Genomic DNA, 17,304 nt, shown 5'->3' with positions numbered 1-17,304 from the left:
ACAAGAGAAACCTTGCAGCACTCTTCTACAGATATGCTACTGTACGGCTCTCTCGAAAACTAGACTACAGGTATGTTACATGGGTGCTCACAGTTTTGAAAAGCTAAAATCCATCCTTGAACTGCAGCTCGATCGACTTATAAAAATCGCGAACTTTATGCGCATCTTGAGTGAGGCATATTCTGGCTAAATAGGACTGTGATCTGGTATTGCTATGGACCTAACCGAACCTAACCGAACCTACCCCACAATTCTCTCAAAACCACGTGAAAGTCACTCTTATTGCCCAGAATCCGGCTCAGCGCACAACAATACATTGGAATCCAGTCTCATAATAAAAAAGGGGAGTAAAAGTGTATACCTGTGTTAATTAAGAAATTATTATTAATGGTGACAACAAAATATTAGGTACACCATCTTATAATCTGTTTTTTCATCCATGCATTGGCTATAAAATGTCAGAATATCCTAACAAAAATATCTCTCGAATAGCTCCGAGTGATACTAAACCTGTGTGACTGTAAGTGGAAAGTTTGGGCAAATCTGCAACAAAAATCTTCATCATCTGTTGACTGACTGATAATTGCCTTCAAGCTCCATTATCATTGATATTGCGGTAGAAACAAAATTTGTAATTGTAATCCAAAAATGCAGTGTCACTCACAAATTTCCAACGCAGTTAATACAACGTACGTGCAGTGCAACACAATGCACCATTGTAAATGGCGTGCGTGTGTGTGGGAAACCTTAAGCACACTACAAATCCTACGACTTTTGCTGCTACTTGCATGCGCACGCATACTAACTACATTTAAAATTCATTCACACAAAGTGTTATAAGCCATAACCGCATTGTTCACACCTGCTGCCGCCACGCTTACGGTTGCTACCCTCTAATGACATTTCGAGTGGCACGTAACTCATACGCCCCCGTATATGCCTACAAATTATGCGCGCTGCTGATGGGCAAACGGCTTTGTATGTATGTGTACGTGTAAGTGGAAGTGGCGAGTTTGGAATTTCGCACACACGCGTACAATCAAATTTCCATGTAGATATGTAAGTATTTAATGTAGGGCATGCGTGCGTGCTTATACATATTTATATAAATTGACATATTTTATATGTGTATGTAACTAAATATGAGGGGAGGTTAAAAAGTTAGGGGAATGTAGGGGTGAGAAAGTAGAGAGATGACGCGTTGCGACTACTAAATTTCACTTAAATCGGTTCATTAACCTGTGCGATAAGGCCAGATAAACAAGCCAGTTGGGAAGCCATGAAGAAAGCTAAGTTTCTCTTCACGTACTAAGCAAGGAAAATTACCACTGATTGCTATGACATAGATTTCATTTACTTACGGATACTCTAGCGTACGGAAAACAATGATTTATAAGTGGCTTAGACTATTCACGGAAAGTAGGGAGTCAATTGAAAACGACTCGCACTCCGGCTGGTTGATTGAGCCGCCATACACTCACAGTGTTCGAAAATATGCATAACTTGTGCTGTACATTTGCAAAAAAAGTGAGGCAACAATGGTTTTGTTACCTATTGCGAAGCATTCGGGTCATCATCATCTTTGTATTCAGAACTCGCGCCTTGCGTGAGTTGTTCGGGAGTCCCCGTAGAATTTTTGGGCATACTCATTACTGGAGAAAATGTGAGTTCATCACTGTGAACCTCAGTCGCAACAATAGTCTAGTGCATAAGAAGCGCATAGTAGCGCATAAAAAGTTCAAAATGCCACAATCAACCAGAACGAGAATGGCTGCTGTTCTTTGATCAATTATAAGGAAAAAATATAATTAATTATGTATAAAAAAATATGCTGTTGCTAACGGAAAAAAACTTCGCTAAAAATGTAGTTTCGAAATCCTTAACACCCCGCCTGTAGTTGAAATTTAGCTGCATCAGCTTATTGCACTGTGCGAAAATTTATGGCAATTCAAACCAGTTAAAACTTTATTAATGATTTCTGAATGTATTAAAATCACAAAATATATATAAAGTGTTTTCCAATAACAGGTGTTATCTTTCGCTATCGAGAGATGATTAACGATTTTTTATGGCCGGAATTGGATGGTATTGATCTGGACAACGTTTATTTTCAACAAGACAGCGTTACGTGCCACACAAGCAACGAAACCATTGATCTTTTACGGGAAAAGTTTCCGGACCGTGTTATCTCTCGAATTGGCCACCGAGATCTTGTGATTTAACACCTTGTGATTTTTTTCTTTGGGGCCACGAGATAGAGAAGGTCTACGCCAATAGCCCAGGGTCGATTCAAGAACTCAAAGATGGAATTCGTGAGGCTATCGAGGACATAGGGCAGCCACTTTGCAATTCGGTTATGGAAAATTTCATGAAAAGAATATTGTCCTGTAAGCGTGGTTGTGGTGGTCATTTGCCTGATGTTATTTTCCATTATTAACGGCATTCCTTCCTCTTTATAATGAAATAAACATCCGATCATTCATATTAAGAAATAGCATTTTTCTTTGAATATCCAAATAACACCTCTTATTGGAAAACCCTTTATATATTGGCAGGTATATATATTTGGAACGTACACCCTTTTTGGGTGTTTAGCCGAGCTCCTCCTACTGTTTGTGGCGTGCGTCTTGATGTTGTTCCACAAATGGAAGGACCTACAGTTTCAAGCCGATTGCGAAGGGCAAATATTTTTAATGAGGACGCACCGACCCATTCGGCTACGGCGGCCTGAATGTATACTTTATTCAACACCCCATATATTTATTTGCAAATGTTAGCTCGAATTTTTTTTTGTTGGCCTTCTTCAGTTTTCATGTCCCGGCCGGTTGTTTGCAAAAAAGTGGAACAAATTTTTAAAATATATGTCTAAGCGAAATGAAGGGTCGAGTTGCAGGCATTAAAATTGGACGGAAAATATTTTCGTAGAACATTTAAATGCGTTAGCTCCCACCTAAAAGGATCGTTTTGACTAGTAACTAAAGATTAAGATGGATAAAATGTTGTAGAAAATTAGGTTAGGTTAGATTAACCCGGCTGGCATTAAGCCATGCATAGATCTTTGGTTCCCTAGCGATACCAGATGGAGAGTCGGATGTCAATGCTTATAGCAAACCTAAGCAGCGCAGGAGTATCTATTTAGACCCAGACCTCCAGATATCCTAAAGAATATTATTATTTGTAGAATTTTATAGGGGGTGTTCTCAGACAAATCATTCATATCATCAATACAAAAGTCGCTAAAAGCCATGTGTGCTTTATATGCAGTTGGGACTTAGGATTTAAGGGTGACCAGTATTCAAAATACACTTGAAGTAGCAGAGGTTCCAGGAAGCATATTTAGGCCAACGAAGTCAAGTTCCTTTATTACAACAAGGCAATTATTATTGCCACTACCTCATGGGAAACTTGGCATGTTGTTGTTGTTGCTGTGGTGGTTGAGTATTCCTGCTGATATATTCATAATTAGCGACTAGCGCCGTTTTACTACTACTGTTCTTGTGTGATGATGTCTTTTGTTTTTTTGTTCATAAGGTGAAACAGGAAATTTTTTATTTCTATGACTGAGATTTCATTGATTTGCTCTAAGAAGGGCTTGCCGATAGAGCGAAATCTTGCTGTAGCTAGACCTGTACATTCGGATAGATAGTGGAAGAGACTTTCTTTCACCCCTTCACAGCATCTGCAGATGGGATTGAAAGGGAGGTTAAGTCTGGCTGCGTGATCCCCTACTTTCCAGTGACCTATAAGGGTTGCAGTTATTCATGGAATGTTTGGCCGAGATCATCCCAACAGAGAATTCGTCCTCTGGATGTTCAGAAGAGGTAAATGATTTTGGCTACAATTTTTCCTCGACATAGCAGTACAAGTGCAATTTGAAACTAAAAATAATTTTTGGGGTATTCGAAAGTTAGTGAAGATGCAGCAGTTCAACAAAGTCCTGAATGAAAATCGAGACTTATATTATATATGCCGACCAATAAATGAAGTCATCGAAGGTTTGCTTGGGAAGGATCGTTCCAATAACTGGGTTTTCTAAAATAGGTTTTCACATGTCACTGCAGGTTCGCTGTTTATTCCATCGCTTGAATTACTGCGGCCGACAATTATCCACCAAGTAAGAAGAGCAAGCAATGCTGAATCTTTGACAAGAGGTGCCAAGTTAGGTAAGGTTGTAGCGGCTGTCCACTATGGAACACTGCCCTTATCTCTCCTAAAACCAATGTGCACCGTTCAGAAACTTTAGACGATCTGTAATTTCCATCGTGCTAAGATCTTTCAACTGAGTAATGAATTGTCTACCTAAAGCTATGAATATACGTCTGCATAGAGCAGGACAATGGCACAGAAGGTGCGAAATCGTCTCTTCCTCATTTAGACAGCTTCTGCAGAAGCCTTGTTTCTGCACACCCGTCCTCTGGGGGTGTCTGCCTATTAGGCTTAGCGGATATTCTGTGCGTTTAGCATAGAGAGCCGGCCACAATTGTCGGACGATTCTGCGGTTGGGTTCCTTATGCCATTATTCATTCACTGTTCTCACAATTTTCTCAAAAATAAGCAGCTTACAAGTCTTATTGCGGAAATCTTCTGATGGACCAAAAATATTCGAAGAAGTTAAAAAGAAGAAGAATCGAATATGATAAAAGTGAGGTGCTTCCATCCCAAGAAGTTACGAAAAAAGCTCGAGTCCAAACTAGAAAGCATGTAACTTTAAGGTAATTGCAAAATGGAGCGACCATCAGCTTATTTTGGTAGTCTGCATCCTTTATAGGCATTGAAAGTAGTGCTAGTTTATCTTCTCCAAGGATTTTGAAGTTGGTGATATGAATAATATAATAATAATAATTTTCTAGAATAAACATAATTTTCTAATAATAATACTTTTCTAGAACTTTTTAATCCTCGAACCACTTTCCACAATTTGTGTTTGAACGGTTCCTTTAAGTAAGGGTCAAAACGATCCTTTCAGATGGAAGCTAATAGATTAAAATATTGAACAAAAATATTGTCTGTGAAATTTTACCTTAGAAGTCTTAACCCTTCATTTCGCTTAGGCATATATTTCAACCATTTTTTCCACAGTTTTTAAAAAAACGTTGGCCGAGATATGAAACTTAAGTAGACCATAAAAAAATTCGAGCTCATTTCTGTAAGTACATCTTTACTGACAATATGTATTAAAGTCCGATCAGATTTTGGTTGTTATTTTTTCTTTTCATGAAAATTTCTTCGAAGGAAATAAATTACTAATGATGATGAACAAAACTACAAGTAGTCGAGGACTTTGAGGAACTGAACAAACCATTTCTTTTGTTGGTATAGAGCAACTTTATGACAGACCGAATAATCGCAATAGAATCCATAATGGAATAGGCAAAATATTGTCATATTTAGTTCCGCACCCTTTCTTTTCATTCACCGAACTTTTCGACCTCCCTTAACGTACGCGTATGTATGCATGTATGTACTTGCGAGTGTGCTCATAGCTGCAGGATTCAATTTTCTTTCTATTTCATTAGGGCGATGTGTGTGTCACAGCTGGGTTTCTCATTAAATTCACTATGTATTGATTACGAATATACTTACACATCGTTGATATTTATCGCTCGTTACTACAAACTTAGTTTTTGGAAAAGTTTGAAGGGCGGAAGCTAAAGCTGTTACCACCATTCGTTTGCCATTACTTCGCTGCTGTGGCATATGAATTCGTTATGCGATTTGATTACTGATTTCAATGAGGTTTGCAAAATGCCGCAGCACTAAATTGTGGATACAAATATACATATGTACATATTTATGATGGAATCTAGATTTTAATTTTAATCATGGCGAAAATCAAATCGATCATTCTTTGTGGTTTTCTCAAACGTGAAGTTTTGATAAGTGCTTTTAAGTTCCATATATATATATATATGTATATAGATGAGTTGAACAAAATACTGTATGCTATACATTTAGTTGGTTATAGAAATATTGTAATTCTACTTCTGGTAATCGACCCAACTCGCTTAAAACCTTTAGCCTCTTCTAGGTTGGTTGCGTCTTAAAAATATTTCAAAGATGCGCATTGGGGTTGAGCTCGGAAGGCTGTTCATATCTAAAATGCGTATGGCTAGTAAAGGCAAAAAATAAAAACACAGTTCTAACAACGTCGAATGAGCCGGGAAATATATCTGTCGCATCCAGTTTTGAAAGTCTTTATCCGAAATTTTCGAGGTCAAATTTTATAGCGAAGTCAAAGTTAGGCTGAGAAGGCATTCGAAATCACAAGGTCCTTACATCTGATTTATAAAATAAGTGCAGAAATAGTGTGTGAAACACAGCGAAGATAACACTAGTCTACAAGGAAAAGTATCCGAAATAATTTAAACTAATATCTGCTTCTCTGTCCATGCAAAATTCGGATTGATAACTAAAATTAATTTATTAGTTTGAGTTTTTACGATAATCGTATCTTTCGTGTTTAATGGAACTAGGCCGACAAAATTTAACCAACATTCAGACCCAGAAACCAGACTATATATTTCCGAAGGTTTATGATGCGCTGAATCCAAATCTGGCCTCAGAATTGCTCTATCAGCTCTGGTTTTCGAGATATCCTAACCTAAAAGTGCAAAAACCCCCATTTTTGCCCATATTTGAGGTTATGTAGCCTTGCAGATGTTTTCTTTCACCAAAATTAAAGGATGGCATCTTTAAATAGAATCCTTCTTTTTTCAAATGGCGTTTTGTTTGCTCAAATATCATTTTTTTTCGCAGAGATATCGCATTTTGAAATTTTCATGTTTCGAAATTTTCCTACACCTGAAAATCGATTAAGATAACATAGACATGATATAGTCGCTTACTAATTTTCTTGGGTTTGAGGGCCTGAAATATATGGATTAATAGTATGTAAATTTGGAGTTTGTGGGAAAGCCTGCTTGCGGTTATGTGGGTTAGCCTGCTCGCGGTATGATAGGGGTGGTTTCTAGGGGTTAGGGCTGTGTGTGACTCGGTACCCAAAGGTTAGATAGTGTAGGGATGTGGTGAGTCAGCACACTTATGGTGTGAGACAAAATTTTAAGAAAAATAAGACTCAATTCAAGAAAATTAGTAATCGACTATATCATGTCTATGTTATCTCAATCGATTTTCAGGTGTAGGAAAATTTCGAAACATGAAAATTTCAAAATGCGATATCTCTACGAAAAAAAATGATATTTGAGCAAACAAAACGCCATTTGAAAAAAGAAGGATTGTATTTAAAGATGCCATCCTTTAATTTTGGTGAAAGAAAACATCTGCAAGGCTACATAACCTCAAATATGGGCAAAAATGGGGGTTTTTGCACTTTTAGGTTAGGATATCTCGAAAACCAGAGCTGATAGAGCAATTCTGAGGCCAGATTTGGATTCAGCGCATCATAAACCTTCGGAAATATATAGTCTGGTTTCTAGGTCTGAATGTTGGTTAAATTTTGTCGGCCTGTGTAATTTACTTCGTTCATATTAACCATCACCTCCTTCACATGTGAGCCATTTTTGAATTTTTCATGCAAAATAAAAAAGCACATACAACAGGTTTAAAAAATAATAATACGTGCATGAAACAACAAATTGATATAAAAAGTTGTTGTAGCAGTTGTCCCTCGGCAGGCAACAGCAACACTCCGAGTGTATGATATTTCTGCCATGAAAAAGCTCCTCATAAAAAACCATTTCCCGTTCGGAGTCGGCTTAAAACTTTAGGTCCCTCTACTTGTGGAACATCAAGACGCACACCCTAAATAGCAGGAGGAGCTTGGCCAAATACTAGAAAAGGGTTTAAGCGCCTATTATATACGAGGTGTATTCAAAAAAGAAGGTGAATTTTCAAATTTCGCGGGCTACGTACATTCGACTTTCGGTTATTATTTTTTTTTATGTGTACCACTCGTCTCGAAGATATGTTCACGGTTTTCGCAATATGGCATGTTTAGTTTGTTTGTGAGAGGCATAAAGAAGACAAGTGTTGTGCGTGTTCGGCGGTTTTCTGCTATCGACTCTTGGCTCTCCTTAATAAGAATAAAAATTTACAATCAGCCGCCTTTTGTACACCAATAAAACTCAATTAACTAGATGAACTTTACAACCTCTTGAAAACGCTACAAAAGCAAGAGTATTCATTCCTTTATGACTGACTGATACCTGAGATTGAGTAAAAATAAACAAGTAAGTGCAATTACCATAAAATATACCCCACCTTTAAAAATGTATGTGATAACACTAGTACCTAAATCGATACTTTTAATATGAAACAAATGCTTTTTGTTTTATGCTAAAATTATATAGCATATTTGCAGTAAAATTTGCACTCCTTTTGGAACACTTTATGTAGTTCATTTATATTTAAATTTAGATCCGTTTTGCTTTTTTTATCTGGATAAGCATATACAATTGTTATGTGATTTTGTATCATTGTTGCCTTCAGATGCGTCTCAAGTCGACGAAGTACCGAATAAGTCGTGGCCTGGTTATCGTCATTAGGAGGCGTCCATAAATTACGTGAGGTGTTTTTTTTCAATTTCGAAGTATGAATGAAATTATTTTCTTTCGAACGAATTAGTGAATGATCTTAATCATACTACGATTACGCTTGAGATTAAATCTTAAGCATGTACAATTTTTTTGTTTCAATCAGAAAAAAAATTGCGTGATACTTGCCGAGACCCCCCCTCTCTCCAACGTAAGATTAGATGAGATTTGACTCGACCCCCTCCCCTCCTTAAACATCTCACGTAATTTATGGACGCCCCCTTAGCAAGCGCAGAAACGGCCCATTTTGCATATTTATTATTATTCAAATTTCTTCAGGAAGTCAGCGACATTTTTCAATGAATTTTCTCTTTAGATCTGCCTTTTCATGGGAACTTGCTAATAGCTCATTAATCCTTCACTGTTCTAGTTTTTATAAAAGTTTATTATAGTGTCGACAGCGCCGTAATCATCCACAGCGAATCGCTCTATAGTAATGACCAAAAGAAATCGCCTAGTCGATTTTAAAGCGGAGCGATTCCATATCAAGTAATGCAAGTATTTTGGGCACGGTTTTACATTTTTCTGAAAACGGGGTTATTTGTAGGCTTGGCGGTAATTGTAATTTATAATTTTGACATTTATTCAATGATGTAAATTTTGATATGAAGCTTTTTTAAATTCAAATGTTTTTATAATTTTTTTTTTTTTAATATAAAATAGATTTAAAATTTTATATTAAATAGACCTAAAAAATTTTTTTGGAAATAATAAAAGAAAAATTAATTTTTTTGGAAACAAATTTATTTATTTTCGGTAAAATTTTTTTTTGCTAAAAAATTTTGGGAAACTTTCACTTTTTCTACTTTTTTTTGCCTCCATAAATGAGGCAAAGGAGTAACGGAAATTCCGTTATGAACTTGAAAATTATTAGCACATTTTTCATTCTCATCGATTTTAAATATTAACTGACTTGGGGCCACCGTAAGTGTTGGAGTGAAACGAATTTGCGTCAACTTAATTTGAACTTAATCAGCGGCATAAAAAGCTGACGATACGAATATTGCAAATATTTTTCATCCGCTAAGGGATTAAGTGAAGAAGGAACTATTGAATAAAATAAACCTACTATGGGCATAAGACACCAATCAATACAAGACGTTTTTTCTAACAGCAATACAGAAAGTTTACTACATACGTCGAAAAATTGGAGTTTTTGTGTTGTGCATTTTGCAAAAAATAAATAAATGTTCAACTTTGCTTTTTGTTTTGTTTTTTGTGTCGCTTCATTGACAAAAAAGTATAACTTAAAAATTAACGTATAAATATTTCTGAACAATCAAATATGATAAAGTAAAAATCGTTAAACAAGTTTTATTTCTGATGACAAAAATAAAACTCTAGACAAATATTATTACTCCTGATCATAAATAGCAATTAAGGAATGAGTGCATTTTAAGACCACGATCATCTTCATTGATTACTCAAAGCTAGATGATAAGCTTGACAGTAGCATCCATTTCAAATAGCTCTCAACCTGTGACTTCCTAACCGTTTTAGAGTTTTTCAAGCTAAGTTAACAGCAATAAAAAATTCGGATCTTCGGTTTGAGCATGTTCTCATTTCGACACAGTCTATTACAATCCATTATCTCCTCTTCGAAGACAGCTATTCAGCACATAAACTCTCTGAACCAGCTGGTTGGGAAATATGCTACGAATATAGTATGATCGCCGGACACCGGGACATTTCTGGAATATTCGTTCTATAAGAGCCAGCAGGCTTGGATTTAGTTCACATTCGGAATCTTAAGCTTTTCATAAGAGAAACACAAGGAAAACTAATGGGACAGAATTAGACTCCGCTCACCTGTCATTACAATGGAGCGTTTGAGTGAGCTTCTGTGCATCTAGCATGCGAAACCTATCTTAGCCTAATGAATCAAAATGAAACCAGTTCAGAACACGCTTCTAAATTTCGCAGATGGCAACAATTGTCACTATAGCATGAATGTTACATCCGGAAAAATTTCGGTACCCGGGATTGCCAATTCAGAGCCCGAAATCACGGGATTTAACAAGTTGTACTGGATTGAATGAATTAGTGACGGTAGTGGGAGAAAGTGTTTCTACTGTTTCGATTTATTGCAGAGTTGGGTCAACAAACGCAAAATGCCCACATTGCATGAACAATTCCTTACCACAACCGCTACATGCTGTTTTAATTGGTAAGTGTAGTCATTATGTGTTCACTTTTAATACTCTCATTAATTGCAAATAAATCTACAATAAAAATTTTTACAAGTGCATATATCTTTTGCATAACTTAAAACTCATAAAATTTAATAACAATAGCGCAGATATGACATCACTGACTTTAAGTTGCTGCGCATGGCCTTAAAAAGTATCCGCTGTTAGTCCAGTATATTTACAGCACGACCACACTGGTTCATTTGTAAACAAACAAAATTCAACAGGTAGAGAGCGTTGTATGAGAGCAATGAGAAAAATGAGAGCGGAGCGCACGAGAGCCGTGTAACGTGTTGCAGGGTTGCTGTGTCGGCAAATATTATTGTTAGTATTGTACTACAATCTTTCTCTGAATTTTATCGTATTCCACTAAACGGATTTATTATTTAATCTTCTAATACAAACAGTATATTAGAAAATATTTGGCATCTGCTGCATCCGGCAATAAGGACTTTAGTGAGGAGAAAAAAACAGCCTCGTAAGAAATGTACGATTTTAACTGGTACACCGATTAGCAGCTCAAGGCCCACAATAATAGTCTAAAACGATATAACTTCTAGTTGTTATTTGTTACATATCCTCATAATTTGTTTTAAGTTCAACCTGCTCATCGGTTCCCTAAACTTCTTACCACATACTATTTTTCTACAGCAGCTGCGGCCACCCAGTCGAAGAGCAACACAAGCGAAGTGTGTAAGCCAGTTGGAGCATTCCATTGGGGCTCTAGGAAAACGCTTAAACAGTTATTTGCCGTTGCTCAATGAATATAGTTTATATTTTACGGATGAAATAGTCTTTCGTTGGGTATTGTAGAGTTGTTTGCCGTCGGTAATAAATTTCAATAGTGTTTAGTGGTTTACAGTGCTGCCGGTATTTTAATACGAGTAAAGAATGCTGCGACGCCAGCGTAGGCAGTATAGATGTAAATAATAAAGAAGCAGCGAAGTTCTTGTTTTAAGTGACAAATCAGCGACGGCAGTGGTTAGTGCTAACAGTGGCGGTAGCAGCATCAGCACAAGTAGTGTAAGTGAAGTAAATGAGGGGCTGCTGATTTTGCAGTTGCTATTCCGTGGAATGGAAGAAGTATTAAATTTTTGAATGTGAGGTATGGTTAATTTTGTTTCTTAATACGCGAAATTCGGGGAGCTTCATTTATTGTTTTCTCATTCAGAAGTGTAAGTTAGAGAATATTGTAAAAAAAATAATAACTGCTAATACAAAGTGATGTTAAGTGAAATAATTTTGATGCATGAAGAAAATATAAGAAGTGAAACTAGAATTGCTTAAAAGTTTGAAAGAAGTAATGAAAAGAGTTTCTAAATACAGAGCATAAAGTGGATTTGAGGCGGCGTATCTGCAAAGATGGTGCAAATGTACTAATATACATACGTATGGGTTTATATGTATACATGTGTGCGTGCAAGTATGTAAACCAAAATAATACACAACACCGAAACTCATATGGAAAGTGATGTCAGTGTATAGCAGTGAATCGAAGAAGTAAATCAGGTTTTTGTAGTGGAAGCTGAACCGTGACGCAGTGTCGTGTCAGCCGAATGACCATAGTAACAGAAACAGGCAAGGCAGCAGAATTCTTCAGTGCGAGAAATCTGAAGACGAATAAAAATAAGAAAAGGAAAGAATATTTGTGTTTACGTAAATAATATACGGGTTTGTGTATCTGTTTGTGCAATTGTGTTAAAAGCCGTTTGGCAACTTCTTACATTACAACGCGGCAATTGGCAGTGTTTGTTGAAAAAGGCAGTCTACAGAGTAGAATAGGGGCAGCTGTAAAGATTATTGCGCTGCTAACGTTTACGTTGGCACTATGTAAAAAGCAACACGAAAACAAGTGGAATTAATGTTGCTCACTCTGTGTTTGTTATTTTGAGGTCGCCCTCTGAAATTTTGCATGAGTGGAGTGTAGTATGAAAAAGATTTCTAAATATTCTTTGAAGTGCAAACTCAAATAAAATGTGTGAAGTATCGAAATGAAGCACGATAAATTTTTTATATGAACAAAACTTGAGTGTGAAATATTAGATGTATCTTATTGTTTTACAGAAAACCAACAAGCATGAAATTCTTTGAATAGGTAAGAGGGAAATGTGATAACTATGCGGATATGATATGATATGCGGAAATCTTGCAAAAACGAATAGTTCCTATAAAAATATTACATTAACACGTTCAGGAATAATAAATATTTCAGTGAGGTGCTGAAACGGAGTAAAGGGTGTATTTGATAGTACACCTTTATTAAAGAAGTATGCGATGCAGACCAAATTTTCCAATACACAAAATGAATTTAAGAAAAAAAACCCACAATTTAAACAAAAATATTTGTTTGTATGTACTAATAACTAAGCATACATATCTATTCAGATCTTGCAATGTGCCGACTTAGGGGGACCCCTAGTGTAGTCTAGAGCTCGAAAATTGATGGTATTTCCAGGAATATTATTTTACAATAAAAAAAATTAAAAACGATATTTAATTTTTTTAGGATTTTTATTTAACTTCTTTTACATACAAAAATGAATTTTATTTTTTAATTTTAATAATTTAAAAAATGGCGCTAAAGTTAACCTCCCGAAAAGTTTTACTTGGATGGTATTGTCCATTTTGGTTCTTCTATTTATATGAAACACAAAAACCAAAAAAATTTTAATCAGTATGACTGTAGCTATGTCCCGTACTAGAATAAAAAAAAATTGAAAAAATGGCGCGGTTTTGAATTTGACACTCTAAAAATTTTCAGTTTTTTAATCAAAAAATACCAAATAATTGAAATAATAATATGGTTCTAGTACGGGCGATAGCCATTGATGTTGTGAACCACATATTAAAATTTCAGACGATTCGGTTGAATAGTTTTTTTTTTTGACAGCACCAGGCCGAAAACAGTCGTTTCGAGATAAATGAGTTTAAAGTTTGAGGTACAGGGGCGCGCAGACCGCTCTCTAACTATTGACTTTTTACGTGCGAATTGCTGATCGAGCGACAAAATCGGAAGGGTTTTTTGCATCGAGTGGTGACTGGTGACGAAAAATGGATCCACTTCGATAACCCAAAACGCAAAAAATCATGGGGTTTGCCCGGCCACGCATCAACGTCAACGGCCAAGCAGAATATTCACGGCAAGAAAATCATGCTCTGCATTTGGTGGGATCAGGTCGGCGTCGTATATTTTGAGCTGCTCCAACTGGGCGAAACAATCACGGGGGATCGTTACCGACTGCAATTGATGCGTTTAAGCCGGGCATTGAAAGAAAAACGGCCGGAAACGGTAAAAAGGCACGACAAGGTTATTTTGCAACATGACAACGCTCGGCCGCATGTTGCTCAACCTGTCAAAAAATACCTTGGAACGCTTGGCTGGGAAGTATTAGTCCAGACATAGCTCCCTCCGATTATCATTTGTTCCGGCATATGAGTCTCGATTTGGCGGACCAGCGGTTCTCCTCGTACTAGGCTACCAAAATATAGGTTGAGTCATGGATAGCCAAGCAGCGGCCAGAATTTTGGAGAAACGGCATCCGGAAATTGCCCGAAAGATGGGCGAAAGTTGTAGCTAGCGATGGCCAATACTTCGAATAAAATATTTTGTACCGTTTTTTCACAATAAAGCCCCAAATCTTCGAAAAAAACCTTTAAAACTAATTCAACCTCCCAATAGTTAATGGGCTGTAGAAGCTATAATATTGGGAATTACCACAGGAAAATGTCACAGTATATTCTATTTCACAGTATTCGAAATATCGAAAAAACAAAACATCGATTTTTTGAAATTTCTAGACCACCGGGGGGCCCCCTTAAATAAATCCGAATAAAATGAATTGGTTAGTCATTACAATGAAATGCATAATAATTATAAAATCATTATTTGGTTACAAAAAGTGAAGTGAGTGGAAAATTACTTTAAACTTCGAATGATATGGTATCTACGACATTGTGTTCCACTTTAAAAAATAATGGCATATCAATGTCCTGAACATGGTAAGGCAAAAATAAAAAAGAAATGAGTTAAAAAGGATTTGGTAGTCCACGAAAATATAAAATTTACAGTGATATATAAAACTTATCCACAGTCCCTTGGAGTGAATTCTTGCACCAATTAAAGTTGGAAGCACATTTACGTGGGTGGATTTTTGAGATAATTTTTTTTACATTTTTTTTAACATTTAAAGATAAGAATGTGCAGTTCCTAGTCCGTGGTGGCGCATAATTAATCATCCGATTTTGTTTTTGACTAACTCTGTTACTAAAATGCATTTTTTTAATTTGCGTTCCACTGCTTGTTTGTTTGGATACTGCAGCTGTCTACTTATAGTTCACAAGTGTCTAATATGATTGACGCCATTTACAAAAATTATAAATTTCCGATAGGGTGATTAATTTGGCGCCACCTTTTGCGTTCATTGCAATCCGTCGGTTCAATTTTGCACAATATGTTGTGAAGATACAAATGTATAAATACATGTTTACATATTGCAATTATATATAATTAAAAAGCGCAGAAGAAAAGTGAAGGAAAAAAGCGTAGTTTAAAGAGCGATATTGTTGAATTATCGAAATTTGTAAGTTTTTACCAAACGCTTATACATATTATTTTCGTTGTTGCCTTGAAAGTTTAGAAAGACCTTTTTTCAATTGTATATTTCCTTATGCTCCGTTCCAATGCACAAGGTAATAAAAATTATAAAATTTAAAAATTAAAAAGAAAAAAATTAAATACTACAATTTTTATAAGTTTGGTCGTGGTAATGTAACTTCAGAATATAAATTAGTCACAACCTTAACTTTTTTAATAGCTATAAATATGTTAATATTTCTTACTGCATCAGAAGGGATTTAATTTAAGGGGACAGATACCTGTAAACGGCCTTATTTTCCCTGATTTTCATTAAAATTATTTGAAATGAAGAAGACAATAAATTTTTTCCGAAATTGGCATACAGTTTATTTATACATTAAAATAATATAAAACATTTTTTTTTTATTTTAATCATTTAAAATGGAATGTCGCAGCGGCGCTTCTCAATCGGCGGGCATTGTAGCATCTGCGTCAGTGACTTGAATACAAGAAACCAAACATTTGTTTGTTTATTAATGCATAATTTCTATATGAATTAAACAAAAATGAAAAAAAATCGCGGAATAAAATGCTTAAAAAAATGATTTTTGGGGCGAATTTTCCTACTATTTTTGCTTCGAAAAAACTTTTTTTTTTCGAAAATTTTTCGAAAAATTGTAAAATCACATAGGAAGTGATATCATAAAAAATATACCTCTCCCAGCGCTCCAATGCAAAGAATAGAGTCGTCACGGTTGACGATCTATATATAAGAAATACTTAAATTTGCGTTCTAAAAATTTTTTGACATATTCTTAAACGATTATATTAAAATTTTTTTTTTCGAAATTTTACCGGTACCTGCCCCCTTGAATGCCCTATTTTAGTTGATCAAATTGCATTTACTTGAATTAGTACTGCAAGTAGTAGGTTTTATTCGATTTCACTTTAAGTACGGTACGATTGTATGAAATTTCAGTACTTTAGCAAAAGCGGTTCCAAATCAATGCAATTTCGGCTTCATCATCAGTTTTGAAAATTTTGAAAAAGGTATTGATAAATACTTCCAATAGCAGTGACTTTTTTGAGATGTAATACAGATCTCCATAGTCGTGGCAAATTTTCTCGCTCCAAATAAGGCGATTTCTATTAAATACATACAAACATACATACTCGTATAAAGCCAAAAATGCTTTTCAGCACTGTATACGTTTTAGCAGCAAAAGCATGGTGAAAAGAACTGAGAAGGTGTGGCCAATAACATACCGTTATCCGGCTCTTAGCGAATTTGACAGAATCAGTTGATTGACTTAACGGAGCAACTAAGATTGTGTTAATGATATACGAAAACAATCAACGCAATTTCACTTTGTTGCCGTCTGAACAACGACTGATTGGACGAGTGTGTGAATACGTGTGAAATGACGGTGAATACATGTCCCGTGACGTGGCAGCCGAAGTTCCCCTCCCAATGTTCTTTTTCACCATAGTTATTGGCCAAGCCTTGCATGGAGAAAATATTTTTAGAGGTGTACTACGTAGCAGACCGTTAATCGGCTCTGAACGAATTTGAGAGAATGAGCTGACGGAAGCGGTTTGCTTACAAAAGATTGTGTTAGTGAAAACGAAAAAAAAAATCAACCAATGACAACGCTTCGTTACCATCTGAACAACGACTGATAGTCAAAGTTCCCCTCACAATTTTTTTCCACCATAGTTAAATAGCAAACATAGTAATCTATCATCCTTGCAAGCCTTGTAATTTTATCATCTTTTTTTTTTTTAGGTTTTGAACTAACAGTCATGAAAATATGTACATTTGGACGATCTACAAACGTTGTTCAGGTGCAAGCCATTGCTTGCTATTTTCCGAGAGTTCTAGCCATAAGCATTCCGGAAATAATCATTAATAAGTTACTACTACGTAATGAATAATATAAAAAATGTTATTATACATAAAAGTGAGGGCAGACATGGCAAGAAAAGC

General features: G+C 35.8%; 1 protein-coding gene across 4 annotated transcripts in view; it reads left to right on the top strand.

The window, feature by feature from the left end:
* Positions 1-11,487: 11,487 nt before the first annotated feature.
* LOC128869991 (cadherin-87A) overlaps positions 11,488-17,304 on the top strand; it is a 290,958-nt gene continuing 285,141 nt past the window's right edge. For 2 of the 4 annotated variants that reach the window (XM_054112599.1, XM_054112587.1), the window contains exon 1: positions 11,488-11,764. The gene's annotated coding sequence lies outside the window, so the exon portion shown is untranslated. The other 2 variants (XM_054112591.1, XM_054112595.1) reach the window with 2 other exon arrangements.

This window comes from Anastrepha ludens, chromosome 2, assembly GCF_028408465.1.
Source record: "Anastrepha ludens isolate Willacy chromosome 2, idAnaLude1.1, whole genome shotgun sequence".
Classification (NCBI taxonomy): Eukaryota; Metazoa; Arthropoda; class Insecta; order Diptera; family Tephritidae; genus Anastrepha; species Anastrepha ludens.
Note: the sequence above shows the minus strand (reverse complement) of the source record. Positions and strands in the feature narration are given on the sequence as shown.